The sequence below is a fragment of the Podarcis vaucheri genome (genome assembly GCF_965113315.1).
Source record: "Podarcis vaucheri genome assembly, chromosome: 3".
Classification (NCBI taxonomy): Eukaryota; Metazoa; Chordata; class Lepidosauria; order Squamata; family Lacertidae; genus Podarcis; species Podarcis vaucheri.
Genome location: NC_138761.1, coordinates 46740496 through 46760642, shown reverse-complemented (window position 1 = coordinate 46760642; position 20147 = coordinate 46740496). Strand labels below are relative to the sequence as shown.

Genomic DNA, 20147 nt, shown 5'->3' with positions numbered 1-20147 from the left:
AGCAAGTGAACCATGGTGGGCAAACACTTCAAGCAGCCATGCACAAGAGACAGTGAATCAACAATAGTATTCTGGGCACTTGGGCATCAAAAATAGAGGGCACTTTAGTAGCAGCCTTTAACTGTTTTGCAGGGAAAGTATGTATCAGCAATGTGTATAGTTAATATGTATTTCTCACTTGTTTTCATTGAAGTGGTAAACCAGCATTTGGGTTGTACCACTTCAGACTGCAGGTTGGGAGACCACCATACCCCCTCCCCCTGGTCAACGAGGTAAAACATTTTTGCATGGAGGATCATTTTGTGACAGGAGCACCAAGTGGGGGGGGTGAGTTCCGGGGGGGCCAGTCCCCCCTGAAATTTTCAGTCAAGGAGCTGGGACCCTCAAAGTTCTGTGGCAGCCAGGCACACACACTGCCGGGCATGCTCGCATCACACAAGCAAGCCACAGGACGTTTGCCTGTCCCATGGAGAAGGCACTTTTGAGGGTTTAGAAACAGGAGGAGATCACAAGTAAGGTTGTATTGGGATACAAAAGCAGAGAAATGGAAGGATATGCAAGGCCATGGAGGGCTTTGAATGTAAGGAGTAGAAGATCTTTGTGGATCTGGAAACTGACTAGTAGCCAGCACATGAATTTAAGGAGGTGTGTCAGGTGACCAGAGCAACTCTTGGTTATCCACTCATCAATCAACGTTGTCACGTCAGCTGTTGGCTACACATGCTGAAAGGCACAGGTTGTCAGCCTACCACATCTGCTTGCATTGATTTTTTTTACTCAAAGGCCAGAGGCTAGGGCCCCTTGCAGGCATTAGCCCTGGTGCAATTGCTCCAGTTACACTGTTGTTTATCTGGCCTTCCTTCTGAGTAACCAAGGCTCTAGGTTTAAGGCTGAATGCAAGGTTGTTAATGCCCACCAACTTGGTATTTGTAGTGGTTGGGGAGATTAGTGTTGTATTTGAATCTGTTATAATGATGCTTTCAGCTGATTGCAGAATAGTAATGCCTTGGCAGAACTAAAGGGCCCTAATATGGAAAAGTATGTATAAAGGGGTGGGGGAGGGAAGAGTAGAAGTGTTTTGTTTGATTATATGCTGGCGTTATGGAGCATAAAGTGAAACTTGGAATTATATTCTAGAGGTCACCTGTACATATCCTTTATTAAATTCCTGCTGTAGAAATGATCTAATTTGGGAATGATTTCTCGGCCTATAAGTCACCCCTACCAGAGATCATTTATCCCCGCAGCTCACAAATATATAATCTTCACAGCAAATATTTTGCTTCCTAAACTGTTTTCAAATAACTATCATATACTCTTCAGATATTGTTAATGATTTCTTAGTAGGGTGCTGTCAGATGTTTGTGGTGGTTGCTCGTGAGTAACCAGGCAGGACTCCAACCTGTCTTTTACAGGTTTTATTGGTGCAAACTATTTACAGTGCAGAAACACAAAGTTCATGTCCGTCTTAGTCGCTTGCAGAATCCGGGAGTGGCGCCTTCTGGCTTCTCCCCCAACATAAGAACTTAGACACCCCAAATCTCTGCCTCCCTTCCTTGCGTTTCACCCCTCTGCACAAGCTGGGCAACGGAAGTTGCGTGTCTGCCTCCTGGCCAGCTGGGCTAGGTGAGGCGCTTGGGCTCTCCACAGCATCTTCAAGCCCTCTCCTCACTGGGCTGGCCCCTTCCCTCTCTACTCCACTGGAGGTGTGGCTTTCCCCACCGCTGGACAAGGAGCTGCTCATCAGAAGCCTTGGAGGCTCTCTGCATTCCCCTGCCTCCCTCCCCTGTTCTGATGGCAGTCCCCTGACAGGTCCTTTGGCTCCACCAGATTGCTTCACACCACAGAGTGCTATATTATCAAAATGGCGCACCACATGGTAGCAAAGGGTGGATTTATTTATTTTTTAACCAAGCCCAACTATGTTTGGGCAAGAATGAAAAGAGGGAGGAGGCGAAAACAGCATTGGGGACCTGCTTCAGTCTGGCTTCCCAACCTCCAACAGGGTCACCTGACACCAACAGCACTGTGGGAAGGGCATTGGGTGCTGTTTCCTGCTTTTGTGGCATGTTGTTAGTCACCTTGAGAGATCAAAAGTTAAACTGTAGCATATAAACTATATCCTGTTGAGACTGCTTAGCTGTAAACAGGTAACTGAGAAGACTCCCACTCTCCCCCTTACTAACTGAAAGTTTGGGGATATACAGCTTCAGCTCTCAGGAAAACATTAATGTACTCAGCCAATGTTATTTTGGAACATAGGGGTTTCCAAGTCCGAAAGATGAAATTATAGTAATAAATTAGTGCTTCTGCTTTGAGCCTCCCACAAGATGATGAAACAAAATAGACCCTTTTTGATTTATATTTAAATAATTACGTATCCTGCTCTTCCCAGTTTTATGCCCTTCTGACAAACGGAAGTTTTAAAAATTGGGTATAAACAGGCCAGGGTTTGAAATTCTAAATTTATAGCATTGAGAGTTCAGAACACTTTGTTTTATGTACTACAATCTGCCTACTTTCCCACCCATTTCATCTTCATTCTTTCAAGGGAGAGTAATTGGGTTAAAAAGGTTACTGTCCTTGCTTATCCACTATGGCAGAACCTTTATTCATTAGAACAGAGAAATGGTTAATATGATTACTGGAAGGGTCAACAGTTTTGATACTAGTACCTATTGCCTTACTTAATGTGAGTATGCCATTTGTAACAGCAGACCTAGCTATACAGTGGTACCTCAGGTTACATATGCTTCAGGTTACATACGCTTCAGGTTACACACTCCGCTAACCCAGAAATAGTGCTTCAGGTTAAGAACTTTGCTTCAGGAAGAGAACATAAATCATGCTCCGGCGGCGTGGCAGCAGCAGGAGGCCCCATTAGCTAAAGTGGTGCTTCAGGTTAAGCACAGTTTCAGGTTAAGTACGGACCTCCGGGACAAATTAAGCACTTAACCTGAGGTACCACTGTAGAACTCATCAAAAGTTTTATCTATTTGAAGTACACAAAAAGCTAGATTTTGTCCAGGGTTCATGGCTGCCCCTTTTTCTTGCACTTTGCTTGGCACTTTTGCCATTATATCTTAGAATCATAGAGTTGGAAGAGACCACAAGGGCCATCGAGTCCAATCTTATACCAGCAATTTCTGTATTAGCTCCAAACATTAATATGCCTGATTTACATGTAAGACAAAGCTATTTCACATGGTATCGTAGTATGAGAGGTATGAGCTAGTGAATAAGTGGTGTTCTCTGTATTGTCAATTACTGCTATAGGAAGTGGTAAAGACGAACATGGTTCTTGTATGTTGCAGGATTTGTATATTATATTGTGGATTTGCATATTATATGGATTTATTGCTTCTAAAATCGTGGCCCAATGATTCCAGCAGATATTATTTATTATATTTTTTATTAAATTTGCATACTGCCCTTTCGAATATCCCGGGCAATTCACAACAGAAAAATACAAAATAAGAACAACAGCAACACAACCCAAAAAATCCCCTTCTACGATCACATTTTAAAATCCATAAAATTTTAATCAGCCAAATGCCTGGTTTAAGAGAAACATTTTTGCATGGTGCCTAAAGATATATAATGAAGGCACCAGGCTAGCCTCTTTGGGGAGCACATTCCACAAATGGGGAGCCCAACTCCAGAAAGGTCTGTTCTTGTGTTTCCACCCTCTGGACCTCTTGTGAAGGAAGCACACAAAGAAGGGCCTTAGATGATGATCACAGTGTCCTAGTCAGTTCATATGGAGTGGTCCTTGAGGTATTGTGGTTCTGAGCTGTAGAGGTTAAAGTCAGCGCTTAGAATTGGACCCAGAAACTAATTGACAACCTGTCCAGTTGGGCCAGGATCAGTGTAATAGGCTCAAACCATCTTTCCCTGGTGAGCAACCTGGTTGCAGAATTTGGCAATTCTGCAGCAGCTGAAGTTCCCAAATGATCTTCAGAGGCAGCCCTATGTATGTGTTGCAGTAATCTAACCCAGAGGTTATCAGAGCATAGACAACAGGCTATCCCTTTTCAGACAGGGGTGCAGGTAGACCACCAGCCAAAGCTGATGGAAAGCATTCTGCACCACTGAGGGCACCTGGACCTCAAGCGGCAGCAAAGAATCAAGCAGTACCCCCAAACTATGTGACCACTCCTTCAGATGGAGCGTAATGCCATCATGAGCAGGCAACCTTCCATCCACCTGGTCTAGGGAACCACCCACTAACAATGCCTCTGTCTTATCTGGATTTAACTTCAGTTTGTTGACTCTTATTCAGTGCATTGCTGAGGCAATGGTCCAGCACATCCCCTGCCATCCCCATAGATGTAAAGGAGAAGTAGAGCTGTGTGTCATTGGCATATTGTTGACAATGTACTCCAAATCTTTAGATTGCCCCACTCAGTCGCTTTATGTACATGTTAAACAACATAGGGGACCCCTGAGGAGCCCACAATGAAGGTTCCATGGGGCTGAAGAGTACTCTCCGGGCATCACCCTCTGAAATGACCACAAAAGTGTGTCACCCAGCCCTAACTCAGACAGCCTCTCCAGAAGGATACTATGGTTGATGTTATCAAAAGCCACTGAGAGGTTGATGAGAATTATTAACAAGGAGACATTTCCCCTGTCTCTCTCCTGACAAAGGTAATCATACAGGGTGACTAAAGCAAACCAATTGGAATGGTAAAAAGAAGCTGCTATACCCTCAAAAGTTTGTGTCAGCTTGAGATCTTGCATATATTTCTGTTGTCTTAAAAAAACAACACCTGGTGTAGACAGGCAAGTGTTTTGAATGTCTTTATTTTGTGGCTGCTGTTCTGGCAGTGTCTTGTTGTGTTCCACTCCTTGGAAACTGTATGTGACTGGTTCGGGAAGGGGTAGGGTTGTTTTGTCGGTCTTTAGCTGTGATGGTCTTTGTCTATTAGCTATATTTATCTTGCTTTGCTTGAATTTCAATAGAGCAGGGCTGGGGAAACTTTTTCAGCATGAAGTCTGCCTTCCTTTCTAGGCAACCTTTTGGGAAGCCACACGCCAATGGTGGGTGGGGCTTGATGTGAAAGTCAGCAGAGCAATGAATGTAGATTTTACATTTGCACAGTAGGCTAGACACACTCATGCATCCATTGCTATTCTCCAAGCAGATGAACAAGAATTAAAGGACACGTTCCAGCCAGGGGAAAAAAATCCCCAAACAGTGAAGTGGTACCAGACATATGTGTGGCCTGGAGTGAGTTCTGAAGGCCAGATAGAGAATATCACATTCAGCCCCGTTGCCTTGAGTTCCCCCCTGGTGCAGAGTGTGGAAAGGCCATGAAGGCTTATTTCCCTGTATTTTCAATGGTTTGGCTGATGCTGAGTTCCTGCTATCAGTCTAGGTCTGATGGGACTCTATTGCTGAGTAAATAGAACCATTAATGTATTTTTCAAAATGAATAAATAAAGATCATGCAGTGAAATTTGGTATTGTACATGCAGTACAGTTGTGGAATTTTAGAGCAAATAATTTATCCTATAACCTGCCCACTGTCCTATTATATAGTCCTTCATTAAAACAGAAAACTATGAATTATCTCAGGAAAGGCTGATGATACTAATTGAGGGAAGGTGAGTCATTAGGTTAATAAATCATGTGAAACGTTAGTTGCTGGGTTCTCAAACTGCAAAACCGTATTTGTAGACAACTGTTGCAAGATATACGGTAGCTTTTCAGAGATGCCATGTGTAGACTTGCAGGATTGCGAGTGGCTTGTTTCTTGCATTCCCACTTCTGATTTTAATAAAAAAATTCCTTCCAGTAGCACCTTAAAGACCAACTAAGTTAGTTCTTGGTATGAGCTTTCGTGTGCATGCACACTTCTTCAGATACCAGTGTGCATGCACACGAAAGCTCATACCAAGAACTAACTTAGTTGGTCTTTAAGGTGCTACTGGAAGGAATTTTTTTTATTTTGACTATGGCAGACCAACACGGCTACCTATCTGTAACTGGAAATATTTACAGTACATGAGTGTTTTGCTGGCATGTTTTATTAGTGCTATTTGTTGGTATTTTATTGTTAATTTTATGGTGATTTTATGCTTCAGCTTTTGTAAGCACATGTATAATAAAAAAATAATTTTTAAAAGTCTGCCTGGTTAATCGAGGGCACGTTTTCAGCTGGCTAAAAGACTTGTAGCATGCTAACCATTAAGCATTGCAACTCTAAATAACAAGGACTAATCCACCAGCTTTAGCATTGACATCCCAAATCAAAACAGTTAAGAGTCTGGGACTCTGCAACTAACCCCATTTACCTGGAAGTAAGGTCCACTGAATTAAATAGAATTTACCTTTGAGTAGACATCCTTAGGATTGCAGCCTAAATGGTCAAGCTCACAAATTATCTGGGTTTTTCTTAAGTATCTGTAAGATTAATAACTTAGTGTTCAGTACCACTTGTGATGTGCCAAATATTTGCGAGGTTCAAACTGTGCTGCAAAAGGTACCAGGAAGAGAGGAGAACACATCAAGTACCTGCCAAAAAGGTTTAATTCAAGCCCAACGTATTTCAGAATAATAATAATAATAATAATAATAATAATAATAATAATAATAATAATAATAAATTTATTTGTACCCCACTCATCTGACTGCCCCAGCCACTCTTCAGGGACATTTATAAATAAAAAAATAAATGTACAGATAACAAGTAATGTGGCTCAGTTTTTCAGTTACACTCTTACTGTCTTACTATGTATCTTATTCTATTATCACATTTCCTCTGCCCATATATATCTATATAATGTGTGTGTGTGTGTGTGTGTGTCCCAAAGAAGGATTATTCTGAACATTTCCTTGCCTTTATAAAATCTTCCCTGCTTTATTTTTGTGCTGCAAAAGTTGCAATTACTTTTTGTGTTTGAAGTTGTTGGTGGAAAATCTGTCAACCTTCCATCATGCCCGTTTGTAGCTCTCATCTGTTGCCTGTGGTGAGAGAGGGGGAGGGAGGGATCTCAATTTCTGAGACAACTGGAATGGACATGTAAATATGCATCTTTGTTGAAGCCAGAACAACATTTGCATGCGGATGTTGTTCCTGCGCATCTCATTACTTTTAATGGGCTGTGCTTTTGGATGCCTCTCCGAACCTGAGGGACCATTGGCCTTTTCATTTCAGCAGTAGGGATGCATTTGCTGAATTCATGAGCTTTTGCTGTGTTACAAACAATTTGTCACCCTTTTACCACGGAGTGCAAAAACTTGCCGGAAGGGGGCAGGATCATTTTACACAAGGTAAAAATGTTTATGCACATGCAACACTCAATGTCACACTGGCGCCCTATCACAATCTGGAGAACCAATAGCAAATTTTGCTTTGTTTCCCTGTATGCAACTTATTGCTTGGCTTCCAACATGTTCTTGCAAACCAAAGTTCATGGGCCAGTGATCATGTATTGTGATCCTTCTAAATATAGAAAACATTAATCAGATGTCGAAATTGACTTGAAAATAATTGTGTTTGAAAAGCATTGGCACTGACTGAAAGACTTATAAGCAAAGTTCTGCTTATATAGGGCTTTCCTGTCTCCTTCACACTATAGCCTATTGTACCTATTGTAAAGCCTTTCTGGTATGTTAATTAATTTTCTAAAGTTTATTAGGGAACTTAAGTGACTTTTAAAAACATGAGTTGGTAAGGACACACAGTCTCACTCTGCTTAAGGGTAGGGATGGCCCTTAACAAATTCAAGGCAAGAGAAGCTTGTTGCAGACTAGTCATCTAGAAAGGCACTGAGAGTTCCTTGCTGAACAGAATGATTCAACATTTTCTCCCATGCATCTATCCAACTTTATTGCATGGGAGTTACTTTAACACTGAAATAAGAGTTTGCGTCTTTCTAACTAAGCTTAAACTGTTTCAAATCCATCTGTATATCCTAACCTCATTGGGTTTAGGCTCTATATATTTTTATAGTTTAATATAGGTGGCACTGCCCTACTGTAGCTCTGCCTGCAGAGGTAAATTGGATTTGGGCTGCTAGCCCATTGCTAAAACTGATGTATAGTAAACAGGTGCCCAGTCTTGTAGCCTTTGAGGTATAGAAGAGGATTGTTGCTTGATTTTATACCCTCCACTCCCTAATACATTAATTTGTAGACTATATACAGTGGTACCTCAGGTTACATACGCTTCAGGTTACAGACTCCGCTAACCCAGAAATAGTACCTCGCGTTAAGAACTTTGCTTCACGATGAGAACAGAAATTGGGCGGTGGCAGCAGCGGCGCGGCAGCAGCAGGAGGCTCCATTAGCTAAAGTGGTGCTTCAGGTTAAAAACAGTTTCAGGTTAAGAACACGTTCAGAACGAATTACGTACTTAACCCGAGGTACCACTGTATTGTGAAAATGGGCATATGCAAACTAATTTTGCATGAACTTAGATATTTACGATTCCATACTGAGCCTAGTTTTACCAGGGAGTTCACCCCATCGGATACTCTGGGAGCTACGGTAACTTCTGATTAAACATTGATAGTAATCCACTGTTAAAGTGTGTGATTTAGAATCATAGAATCATAGAGTTGGAAGAGACCACAAGGGCCATCGAGTCCAACCCCCTGCCAAGCAGGAAACACCATCAGAGCACTCCTGACATATGGTTGTCAAGCCTCTGCTTAAAGACCTCCAAAGTAGGAGACTCCACCACACTCCTTGGCAGCAAATTCCACTGTCGGACAGCTCTTACTGTCAGGAAGTTCTTCCTAATGTTTAGGTGGAATCTTCTTTCTTGTAGTTTGGATCCATTGCTCCGTGTCCGCTTCTCTGGAGCAGCAGAAAACAACCTTTCTCCCTCCTCTATGTGACATCCTTTTATATATTTGAACATGGCTATCATATCACCCCTTAACCTCCTCTTCTCCAGGCTAAACATGCCCAGCTCCCTTAGCCGTTCCTCATAAGGCATCGTTTCCAGGCCTTTGACCATTTTGGTTGCCCTCCTCTGGACACGTTCCAGTTTGTCAGTGTCCTTCTTGAATTGTGGTGCCCAGAACTGGACACAGTACTCCAGGTGTGGTCTGACCAGAGCAGAATACAGTGGCACTATTACTTCCCTTGATCTAGATGCTATACTCCTATTGATGCAGCCCAGAATTGCATTGGCTTTTTTAGCTGCCGCGTCACACTGTTTAAAAAGGAAAAGTTTGATTTAAAATAGCTTATAAAGTAACATAGGAAATAGTATTGAATCAATTTTAGTAGAAATAAAACACCACAACTGGGTACTTGCTGAATGCTTATTGGATTTTTACACAAGGGTTCTGTTTGTTATAACTGTTCGTTACCATAGAAGTACAAACTGAAAGGTAGCAATGATGAGTTAGTGCAATATATTATATTAAATAAACTTGTCCTGTTAGCAGTGCATGCAAGTCTTTATTTACATTACAGTAAGCTGTTTTCTGCTGTATTATAATTCTGCTGTACAAATAAATTAAGGCAGCTTGTGACAGCTTGATTTATGTTCTCTGCAAAAACTGAAAAGCCTTTTCTCTCATAGATGGGTGGGCTTCCTTTTTTTAAAAAAATATTGTGGTGTGGGCAGCATGAATCCTATCATCTGAAAAAGAAAGCAAATGAAAGGTTGAGTTATCTGCTTGTGACTGCATTGAAAGGAAGAACAAATATCAAATATTATTTTTAGAATCCAAAGGTAAAGCAAACAGTTCTGAATTACCTTTCTTTTTATAAAAAAGAGAATGAATTAATAGATGTGTTTCCACAGCACAGAATGCTACTTGGTTTTAGGTTTAGGGTTTCCTTTTGCTATTCCATTATTGGGATATGTTGATATAAAACAATTTGCCTCACCTGAAAGGCTTTGGATTTAGATGAATTTGAGGCAGCTTTGGATTTAGATGAATTTGAGGCCCTCTCAGACTTATAGCTGCACCTTTTGACATTTGAATATATCATGAACATGTACCGTATGTGAAACTTCCTTTCTTTACTTAATTCACATGTAGCATGAAGCCAAACCATGGTTAGTGCAAATGTGTGAGTTCCCTTGAGGAGATAGATCATGGCCGCTTCATTCTTCCTCTGGTCCGCTGCTGCTGCTGCACTCCTGTGAATTGAGCAGTGATTTGGCTTTGTGTGTACCTTCTAGACCCAGGCTTGTAGTTTGTCTCCTTCAGACATAAGCTGCAAAACAATAGCATATTTCTCCTAAAACATAAGTTTCTTAATATAATTTATTTTTGCTTATTATTTTCGCTAATACATGCATTTGTATGCATACTTTAACCCCAGTTTATGCATTTTTTAATACATTACTTGGCCGTAGAACTGCAAAATTTGGAGAAGTGACAATTTCAAAGGATAGCTGTGCTTCTGTTTGCATACTTTTTCAGACAGTGTGAATTAGCTAAGTTCTTTCCTTTGTGGAAATTACTCCTCCTGAAGCTGTTACATGGCCCCAAAGCTGCTGTTCAATAAAGGGGGGAGGGGGAGAGAAAGGTCGCATACAAGAGGTAAAATAGCATAGGAGAAAAGAGTTTAAAAAGAAGGAAAAATTGAAGCTTGAGATGCAAGGACATGGTTAAAGACATGTCTAATTTGATCCTTTGCTGTCTTTACAGCAATAGACTGACACTGCTACTACTTTGGAAGTTTCAATAATGCTTTCCATCAATTTCTCTGGAACAGATGTTAGTCTTACAAGTATGTAATATTCTTTTTTTTAATGACTATTACATTAATATTCACCTGAACTCTTTTTATCACAATTTGACTTGCTCTCTTTTCCCAGCCGTTTAGGCATGGGTATCTGTCCAACAGCTGATGGAAGTAATTCGTTCTTGTCTGCAAATTACCCCATCCTCCTTTGCTTGTTCATTGTCTAAATGACCTGCCAGCTTCCCTAGATTACTTCCTGTTTCTGATCAGGAGGACTGTCTTCAAATTTAAGAGGTAGGGGTGTCAGGTGCTGCTGTCCCCCTTGCTTTTTGTGCATTTCAAGAAATTTATGTTTAATTTTTTTCAGCATTATTTTCATATCTTCCTTTTTGCTGGTTTTATCATCAATTTGTGTGTTTTGGGTAGGTGACTTGATGGGGGTGGAATGGGACATACCGTATTTTTCGTCCTATAGGGCGCACCGGCCCATAGGACGCACCTCGTTTTTTTTGGGGGGGGGGAATGAATAAAAAAAATATTTCCCACCCCCCAGCCGCGGCTGCCGCCCCAAGCCTTGCGCACACCCGCCCTCCAGAGGGCTCCCCATGCTTCGGGCGGCAGGCTGCCGCCCCAAGCCTTGCGCGCCCGGTGGGACCTCCTGCCAGGCGCGCAAGGCTTGCAGACACCCGCCCGAAGCACAGGGAGCCCTCCGGAGGGCTCCCCGTGCTTCAGGCTGCAGGCTGCTGCCCGCAAGCCTTGTGAGCCCGCGGGAACTCCCGCCGGGCTTGCAAGGCTTGTGGATAGCTTCCTGAAGCCTGGAGAGCGAGAGGGGTCGGTGCGACCGATGCCTCTCGCTCTCCAGGCTTCAGCGAAAGCCTGCATTCGCCCCATAGGACGCACACACATTTCCCCTTCATTTTTGGAAAATACGGTACTAGCAAACTTGCAACCAGCTTTTTCTTTTCATAACAGGCTTTCATTCCTTAAATGAAAACTGTAGTGGAACAACTTAAAAAACTTCTTTTTAAAAATCCTAGGTAGGGTACACCAGTTCTCTCCTGACCTCGATCTGGCTACAGCCCTGATCTCATACCATTTGCTAGGCACTGCCTGGGATTAGGTCCAGGGTTACCTCCCCTTTAATAAGCTCCATGACTAGCTGTTCCACAGCCAGCCATTTATCATTTCTGGAAACTGTGTCTTTGTCGCAACCTAAATGTGCACTTATCCAAATGCATGCTTTACTCATTCTGTAACAAGCCGAATGCGAGTAAACTTCCAGTTCTAGTTTTTGTTTTTAAATTGTCTACTATGCCATTCAACAATCCATCCAAAGCAGCTTAAAGCAATTTAAAAACTGCTGGTTTATTGATCTCATGCTGCCTCATGTGGTTTCATGCTAGTTTTATGCTAATTTCTGGTCTGGTGCAGTTTTTGCCTTGATTTAATTGGTATTTTATTTATTTAAATTTCTGATCTGCCCAGAGAACATAAATGCTATAAAAAGATAATATATAATAAAATCACAGCAATAAAATACAGTTAATAATAAATATATAATAAAGGTTAATTTATTGTAGTTTAAACAGCATTGTTGAATTAAATATTTTTATTTTGCTCCTGTACATTCTAAGTCTAGGTGATAGGTACCAAAATTTTCAGTGTGATCTCTGTCAGAGGGTCTAATGACAGAAAGGATGTGTCTGAGCCTCAAAGTGTGTCCTGTTCATTTCAAGGGGATTTACATCTAAATAAGTCTGTTTAGGATTAGTATTTAATAAACTGACAAATAATTGCTATAAACCAAACAACAAAATAAAAACACACGACAAATCTCTGGATATAACAAGTGGTTTATCCCTTCAGAAACCCAGAGGAACAATGAGAATCAGTGGGAAGCTTCCCTGGGTCCCCATGGTTCCTCTGGGTTTCTGAAGGGATAAACCATTTATTACATCTAGAGATTTGTTGTGTGTTTTCATTTTGTTATGTTTGCAGCTCATGATTTGCTGGAGGAGACAAAACTATGAGCCTGGGTTTGAAGCCAAGCAGAAGGACCAAGGAGGGAGCCTGGCAGCTGCAAACTCTTGTCAGAACTTTCACACCGATGTGTTTTTGCTAACCCATACTTTGGTTTAGTTTTATGTATAAACTGGGCTCTTAGAATAGCATGGCCTCATAAAAACGAACATGATGTTTGAATGGAATGTTTGAAAATCCTCCGCCCTTGGAACATCTGAAAAGCCTCAATTCCTACTGGGTTAATGGAAAGATACTCATCCATCATACTTGAAAGGCATTCTGAGTGCCTTTCAGCTGAGAATCCTCCTGCTGCAGTGGGAATCATCTGGCAAAGACCCTTGCACTGCACTGTCCCCCATTATCTGCTTCATTTACCAGGGATGTACAAGATATGAACCCCATAAACCAAAGTTAGAATACAAGGGTCTAGCTAATTCAATTACATGATTATAGAATCGAGTTGGAAGGGACCCCAAGGGTCATCTAGTCCAACCCCTGCAATGCAGGAATCTCAGCTAAAGCATCCATGGCAGATGGCCATCCAACCTCTGTTTAAATTGTCAGTGATGCAATGGAGGAATTTGTCAGACCTTGCCCTCTTGGCAGAGTCCCAACAGGTATTGGGGAAGATGAAGTCCCACATGATTACTATTTCTCTCCTTTTTGAATGTTTGCTAGTTTGCTCTAGTAAGGCATCATCCAAGTCTTCAGTCTGTCTTGGCGGTCTATAGCAGACACCCACAGTAAGGTCACTGTCCTTTCTCTCTCCTACAGTTTTTACCCATATACTCTCAATCTGCTTTTCATGCTCCAGGTCATGAATTTCTTCACAAGTGTACACATCCTTTATATACAATGCTCCTTCTCCCTTTCTGTTTGGTCTGTTCCTTTTGAAGAGGTTGTGCCCCTCAATTCCTTCATTCCAGTCATAAGTCTCATCCCACCAGATTTCAGTAATGCCTGCCAGGTTGTATTTGCCATCCTTTGTTAAAAGCTCCAGTGCATCTTGTTTGTTTCCCATACTCTGTGCATTTGTGTAGAGACAACTGAAACCACGAGTTGTTCCCTGCAGCTGCTTCCTTCCTGTAGTTTTTGCCCTTTAGCAGGTTTCTGGAGCACCACCTCAGTTTTCAGTGCATCAGTGAAGCTATTATACCCAGTGCCAGCTGCTCTTTTGTCATTCATATTGTTTTATCCCTCCCACTCAAGATCTAGTTTAAGAATTCTCAAGACTCTTGGCAAACACATTCTTGCCAAATGCTATGAGGTGCAGCCCATCTCTCGCCAGAAGTCGTACCTCAAGGAAGCAAAGATCATGATCCAAGAAGCCAAATCTTTCCTGATGACACCACCTGTGCAGCCAGTGGTTTACCTCAAGTAATGGCTTGGGATGATGCAGTAACTGAGAACACATTTCAGATACTAAAGCACTTTTCAACGCAACGTCTGGTCTTCTAGGTGCTGTATAGATTTCTCAAAACAATTATATTACATCAATCCTAAAGTGGAATAATCCATTTTTCTATAGGTTTGCTCAACACATTTCATAACAGGCTGATGAATTATGAAGTCATATTCTTCTCACTTCCACACAAAAATCTGTTTATTACCAAGATAACACAGAAGCACATATTTCGCAACATTGATTTTTGTTGTTGTTCATAGAAAAAAATCAATAATGCAGTGTTGTATATAAGCTCAGTCTAAGTGTGTGTTGACCCATACCCTCTTGCAATATATTTTCAACTTCCTCTTTTAATTTTGAGGTATTTTGTAGATTCTTATTGCTTCCATGAAAAGTCTCATTTGCTGTTCTAATTACAGAGAACAGAGAGGGAGAGTGAATGCCATGTAGAAATTATGTTTTTGGTTGAGAAAGCAGTGGAACTACACTTAGCAGTATGAGATTCACCCTCTGCCACAAATGTTGCTGCTGAGTAATTGGTCCCTGAGCTGAAACATTTAGCCCAGTCTCTCCTTGTGAATAGAAGTTTAAGAATGTATTTCTGCAGTGTGCTATGAGAAGGACAGCTGTTACATGTTCTAAAAGAGTTCCAGGGGGTCTGGATCCTATTGAATTTCAGTAGTGTCTCAGAATTCTTAGAAAAATCCTCTCTGTGGCAAGGTACAAAGCCAAAAAAATAATACAATCTAGTCCCCAGCAATTAAAGATGCATGCATTAGATGTTGGGACTTACTGCTTTAGGGCCATTTTTAATCCTACCATTTCCCAAAGGCCCAGACAGGGTAATGTGCTAAGGGAAATAAACAATTTCATGTGCAGTCCTAAATGCACTGATCAGGGAGTAAATCTCATTGAACTTTGTACAAGTTGCTTTTGAGTTGACATACGTAGGATTGCCTTGAAAAATATAAATACAGATTTACTCCATGTGTGCTTAACACAGGCTTTTGAATGCCAATTTAAAGAAGAGAGTCTTAACCACTTCATAATACTGCAAGCAACATATGATACTTGGACTAATGCTTCTGGCCCACTTATTATAAGCAAGATGTTTTTGAGCACCACTATATCTGAACAGGTTAAAATAGGAGTCAAAACTGCTTCACTTGTGAGAATGTGTTTTTATCTTGGGGTTGGGGTTACATTTATTTTGGTCACCTTTTGTCAAAATAGTCAAGCCAGAAACAGGCATAATATTCACTACACTTTGAAGCACTCATTAAGAAGCACATTAGACTACAAATCCAATCATTTTTAAAACTGTTATTTAATCAGCTTAAGACAAAACTGAGTAGTTTATTGTTTTAAAGTCCACAGGCCCCATAGGCATTTGGAGATAAGTGAGATGGCTAACATACTGTGCTTATTTCTCTTGAATCCAGAGCAGAAGAGTGGGTTTTCACTATAATGTTTGGATACACTACAGCTGGGTTAAGAGGCTTTCATAGGTGCCCACTGTTTCTTTCCACCTGTCGAAACTGTGATCATAAAGGCACAGCAAGCAAACTGACCCAGAAGTCAAATCTTGTATTTCTTTTGGGTTCCTGAGAACCCAACTCATACTGTGAAAACAAAACAAAACAGAAGAACTTAATCTATGGAAAGATACCAGCTTATGTCTTCCTATTAGGTGGCCAGACTTTTTCTGAAGAAAATAACAAATACGGATTGGAGGTAAGGATATGAGGATAAGGTGTGAGGAAGAGCCAATAACTAAAGTTAGACAAGAAGAGAAGAAAGCTCCCACAATGACTTGGCAGGGGGTTGGAGCATCTTGAGAAAAGAAGGATGAAGCAGCCTTTTGGGCATGTCCCAAAAGCTGAACAGCTTCAAGATACAGGACTGATTTATGGAGGGGATTGGATGACTTTTGGGGTTCCTTCAAATTCTGGATTTCTGTGATAAGGAAGTGGCTTATCAATGAGTGGTAACATGCCCTGAATTTGTAAAGGTGTTTTCACTGTTGTGAATCATGAGTCACAGCAGTTAAGTTTTCCATCACAAAGTTATAGCAGAGAGAGTCACACCGACATCTTAACCAAATGGATCATGTTCAAGATGTGTCCTCATGCCCATGCAAAGCTGAGCTTGGTTTCTCATGACATGTAAAAAAAGGCACTTACTTGCAATTAGGGCTGAATATACTTACTGAAGGGAAACTATCACTTGTAAGGGATAATTAATGACTGAATTAGAGGCATTTCCTGTATTAGACGTGGCAATCGTTTCAGAGGATTAATTAGGCATGCGCACACATGATTCATTAAACATATTAGTTACTGCAAGGAAATTCCTCTTTACAGCAGCCATTCCAGGGAGGATCTTTGGTGAGAGTAATTGAAGTTGAGCTTGCACACCTTAATTAAATGATGTCCTTGGCTTGTGCTTCCTCTAGTTACTTAACAGTAGTGCTGCACTATTTGCCCAAAGCATAACCATAAGCACACACAATCTAGACGTTCCAGTTGGACAAAGCTTATTGGTATCAGCTTCACCCTGTTCCTGTCTCATAGATGTTATGGAAGATGCAGCATGAATCATGAATATGAACATGTGAAGCATTCATCTACATGCATCTACATTTCATTCAATTCTGAAAATGCAGAAAAAATAATGCTAAACCATAGTTTAGCTTTATAAGCATGAACCTTCCCCTCCCATCACCACTTCTGCCCCCCCCCATTTAGACCAGGAACTGCAGTTATTTTTAATTATAGTTTGTCTGAACAAATTTGGATCAAAAACCATATAGGCTTGTTATTTCCATTGTGATGTAGTAATAAACAGTTTGCTAAAAATCGAAGAGGATGCATTTGTTTTTACAGTTATGCTGGACGAGTGTGGCAGGGAGCACATGAGCTGGAGAATCATTCATATGGTTCCTCTGACCAGATCATCATGCTGATGAAAAGGGGAGTCAGCAAATCCCACACCCTCCCCCCACTTGTAGGAGCATTGCACAAGCAGATTTCTTGTACGACTTCTGCTAAAACCATGATACACTTTTATCCCGTGAACCACCCTGAGACCTGTGGGTATAGAGTGATATATAAAATTGTAATAGTAATAATAAATAATCATCATTGTAATAGTGATAATAATACATTTCTTGCTTCCTGGCACCCTGAATTCAGAGATTTCCATTCAAAAATAAAGGTCAGGTTTTGCTCAGATATCTAACTTTATAATGAATACATATATTCACTATAGTGAATACTCTCTTGCTTCATTTCAGTCAGACTTTCCATAAATATTTAAATGCTGATCATCTGATGCAACTGTGCCATATCTCTTGTAGCGTTTTTGGCTCATTGCTTTTAAGAACATCATTACCCAAACTAATTTTGTCTCAGCTGATTAGGCCATGGAGTTTTTAACTTCTCTATGGATTTTTAAACTATTGAGAAAGCAACACCTTTCTAAATCTGGTGGCAAAATACACAGCTCAAATGATAAAGGGAGGTGCAACATGACTATACATACATAATTTATTTGTATACTACCTTTCCATAGTAAAAACCAAGGCAGCTTACAACATGAAAAAATGTAATCATAAATATAACAAAAGTAGTCAAAACAATAAATAAAACACATCAAAAAGGATGCAACCAAACTGAACAATTTCTACATAAATCATAATAAGGTCTAAAGATAAAGATACAAAAAATAGTGTAAGTAACGGCAACAATGCTCCAACTAAAAACCCTAACCAGTTCCCCAGCCCAAGAGTCTGTTCATCAGCCTCAACTTCATCAGCTGGAGTCAGTCAGGGCCCCACTTTCCCAAGACAGGTGAAAAAAGGCTTGCAAGGCAGGGAGCAGGTGGTCTAGGACTCACAGCCAAGGTGCATCATCTTGTGCAATTTTGTGTCTTGTCTCCTTTGCTCTAGTGTTGGTAGGTGGTTCTGCACTAGGCAAATACCAGTCACTTGCTGTATGACACCAATGCCAGAGAGAAGCCCCTGTGCAGAGCAATATTGTAACTCAACTTTGTTTGCTTCAGGAAAGGAGCAAAGTAGTAGTAATATTAGCAGAAATAATACATAATATCTAAGAGAAGAAGTCAGGAGTCCTGGAAATGCTTTTCCCTATCACCCAAGTACAACAGAGCAGAGTACTGCTAGTGCAGAGATGCACAGACCAGTGTGTCAGGAGGACCATGGCAAAGCTATTTCCAAGATCACAGCTACAACTACAATAGGCACACTTTACTCACACTTATCAACTATAATTTTTGGTGCGTGGCTTAGGAATTGGAAGTAACAATTGGAAGCTGGGGCAGCCCAAGACATTTTGGCACCTGAGGCAAACCACAAAATGAGCCATCGGCCAGGGGAAAAGGGGTAAACGAACACCTGCACCAGGAACAAGGAGAGGGGAAAATAATGTCTACATCAGAAATAAAAGGGGTGAGCTAAGATCTGTGTTGGCAACAAAGTGGGGAATCCAGTCAACCTAACCAGACTGTGGAAGTAGAGATCCAAGGCTGTCATCGGTTGTGGGGAGGAAGGCACCCACTCTGAATCATGCTGGGTGGGTGCAGAGCCCGGGAGACCCCCCAAGGCAGTCCCTGCCATTTCCTCCACAGGCGTGGAAGAAGACCAGCAGCACCTCCTATTCATTGAGAGGCCACTGTAGAAGCAGGATTGGAAGGGGAGGCAGCAGATATGGCCTCCAAGGAGTCTGTTGCAGCCGTTGCTGCCCCTGTGGCAGTAGTAGTGGGTGATGCATTCCTTGGAGCCCAGATCTGCTGCCCTTGTGGATCCTGACACCCAAAACAGTTGTCTCATTTTGCCTCATGCATGCTCTGGCCCTGTCTACCCCTAGACTGACTTGCTTTGTATCCGCTCACTATTGGCTGGGTTGAGAAGTAACATGAAACAAATATTTGTTCAGCAAAACAAAAAACAAGATAATTGCTTGTTTGGTATATAACATTAAAACATAGTTAAATTTTACTTGCACAAACCTCCTCCCTCTCCCCTGGCATGGCAGCATGGAGACTGGAAACTACGGCTGTTGCAAACGATGGTATCATGTTACTTTAAAATTCCACCACTATGAATTGTTGTAGAAGTAAGACAAATCTGACTTAATATATGGGACAAGCATTTGTGTGATCACACATTTACAATCTACTCATCTCTTACATATAAATATTATTCAGGCGCTTATATTAATTTGTAAAATCGGCTGAGAACCAAGTTGTTGACTTATTAGTTTGATTATGTAATCAATATGCTTTTACTTTACCCTCCACTTTTCTTGACTCTAATACATAAATTAACATTTTAAATGCAGTTACTGATTTCATCCTATTAGAATTTAATTACTTGTGTTTAGTTTCTGGCATTTAAATTTTGGGGTTTGTTTTTCATTTATACCTAACCTGGCTCTTTCTGTATTCATATTCAGGGAAACTATTTGAAATTGAAACTATACTGCCCTATCCTCCAAAAATCCAAATTACAGAAAAATATTTGTACCTTTGTGGGCTCTTTGTTGGCAGAGCCCACAAAGGTACAAATATTTTTCTGTAATTTGGATTTTTGGAGGATCTCTCCCTATTACAGTTTCCTGCACTGATCTCACCAGGTGAACCATCTTAACCTCCTTCCCATGATTGTTCACACTTCTCTTTTTACTTTTATTGAGGCCTGCATATTTTTTAACCAATCTTGGAGAAAACAAGGCATGAGCCATCTATGGTTGCCCTCCGAAAGCTCACTTAATCTGTCATCTGGCAGACAAGTTTCAAAAAGTGTGAATTTTACAACTTAAACAAGGGAGGCGACATCTCAACAGTGGGCCCCTTAGCTGGAGGGGTCACAGAGCTTAAAGGTAAAGGTAAAGGTACCCCTGCCCGAACGGGCCAGTCTTGGCAGACTCTGGGGTTTGTGCGCCCATCTCACATCTAGAGGCCGGGGGCCAGCGCTGTCCGGAGACACTTCCGGGTCACGTGGCCAGCGTGACAACGCTGCTCTGGCGAGCCAGAGCC

The 20147-nt window shown here is 41.3% G+C and overlaps 1 protein-coding gene across 3 annotated transcripts in view; it reads left to right on the top strand.

Annotated features, from left to right (window-relative positions):
- CHRM3 (cholinergic receptor muscarinic 3) overlaps positions 1-20147 on the top strand; it is a 248872-nt gene that overhangs the window by 20685 nt on the left and 208040 nt on the right. Inside the window, exon 1 of one of the 3 annotated variants that reach the window (XM_082215048.1) lies at positions 10636-10708. The exons of the other annotated variants lie outside the window; for them this stretch is intronic. The gene's annotated coding sequence lies outside the window, so the exon portion shown is untranslated. Of the gene's footprint in view, positions 1-10635; positions 10709-20147 lie in introns of those variants that run through there. 3 annotated transcript variants of the gene reach the window in all.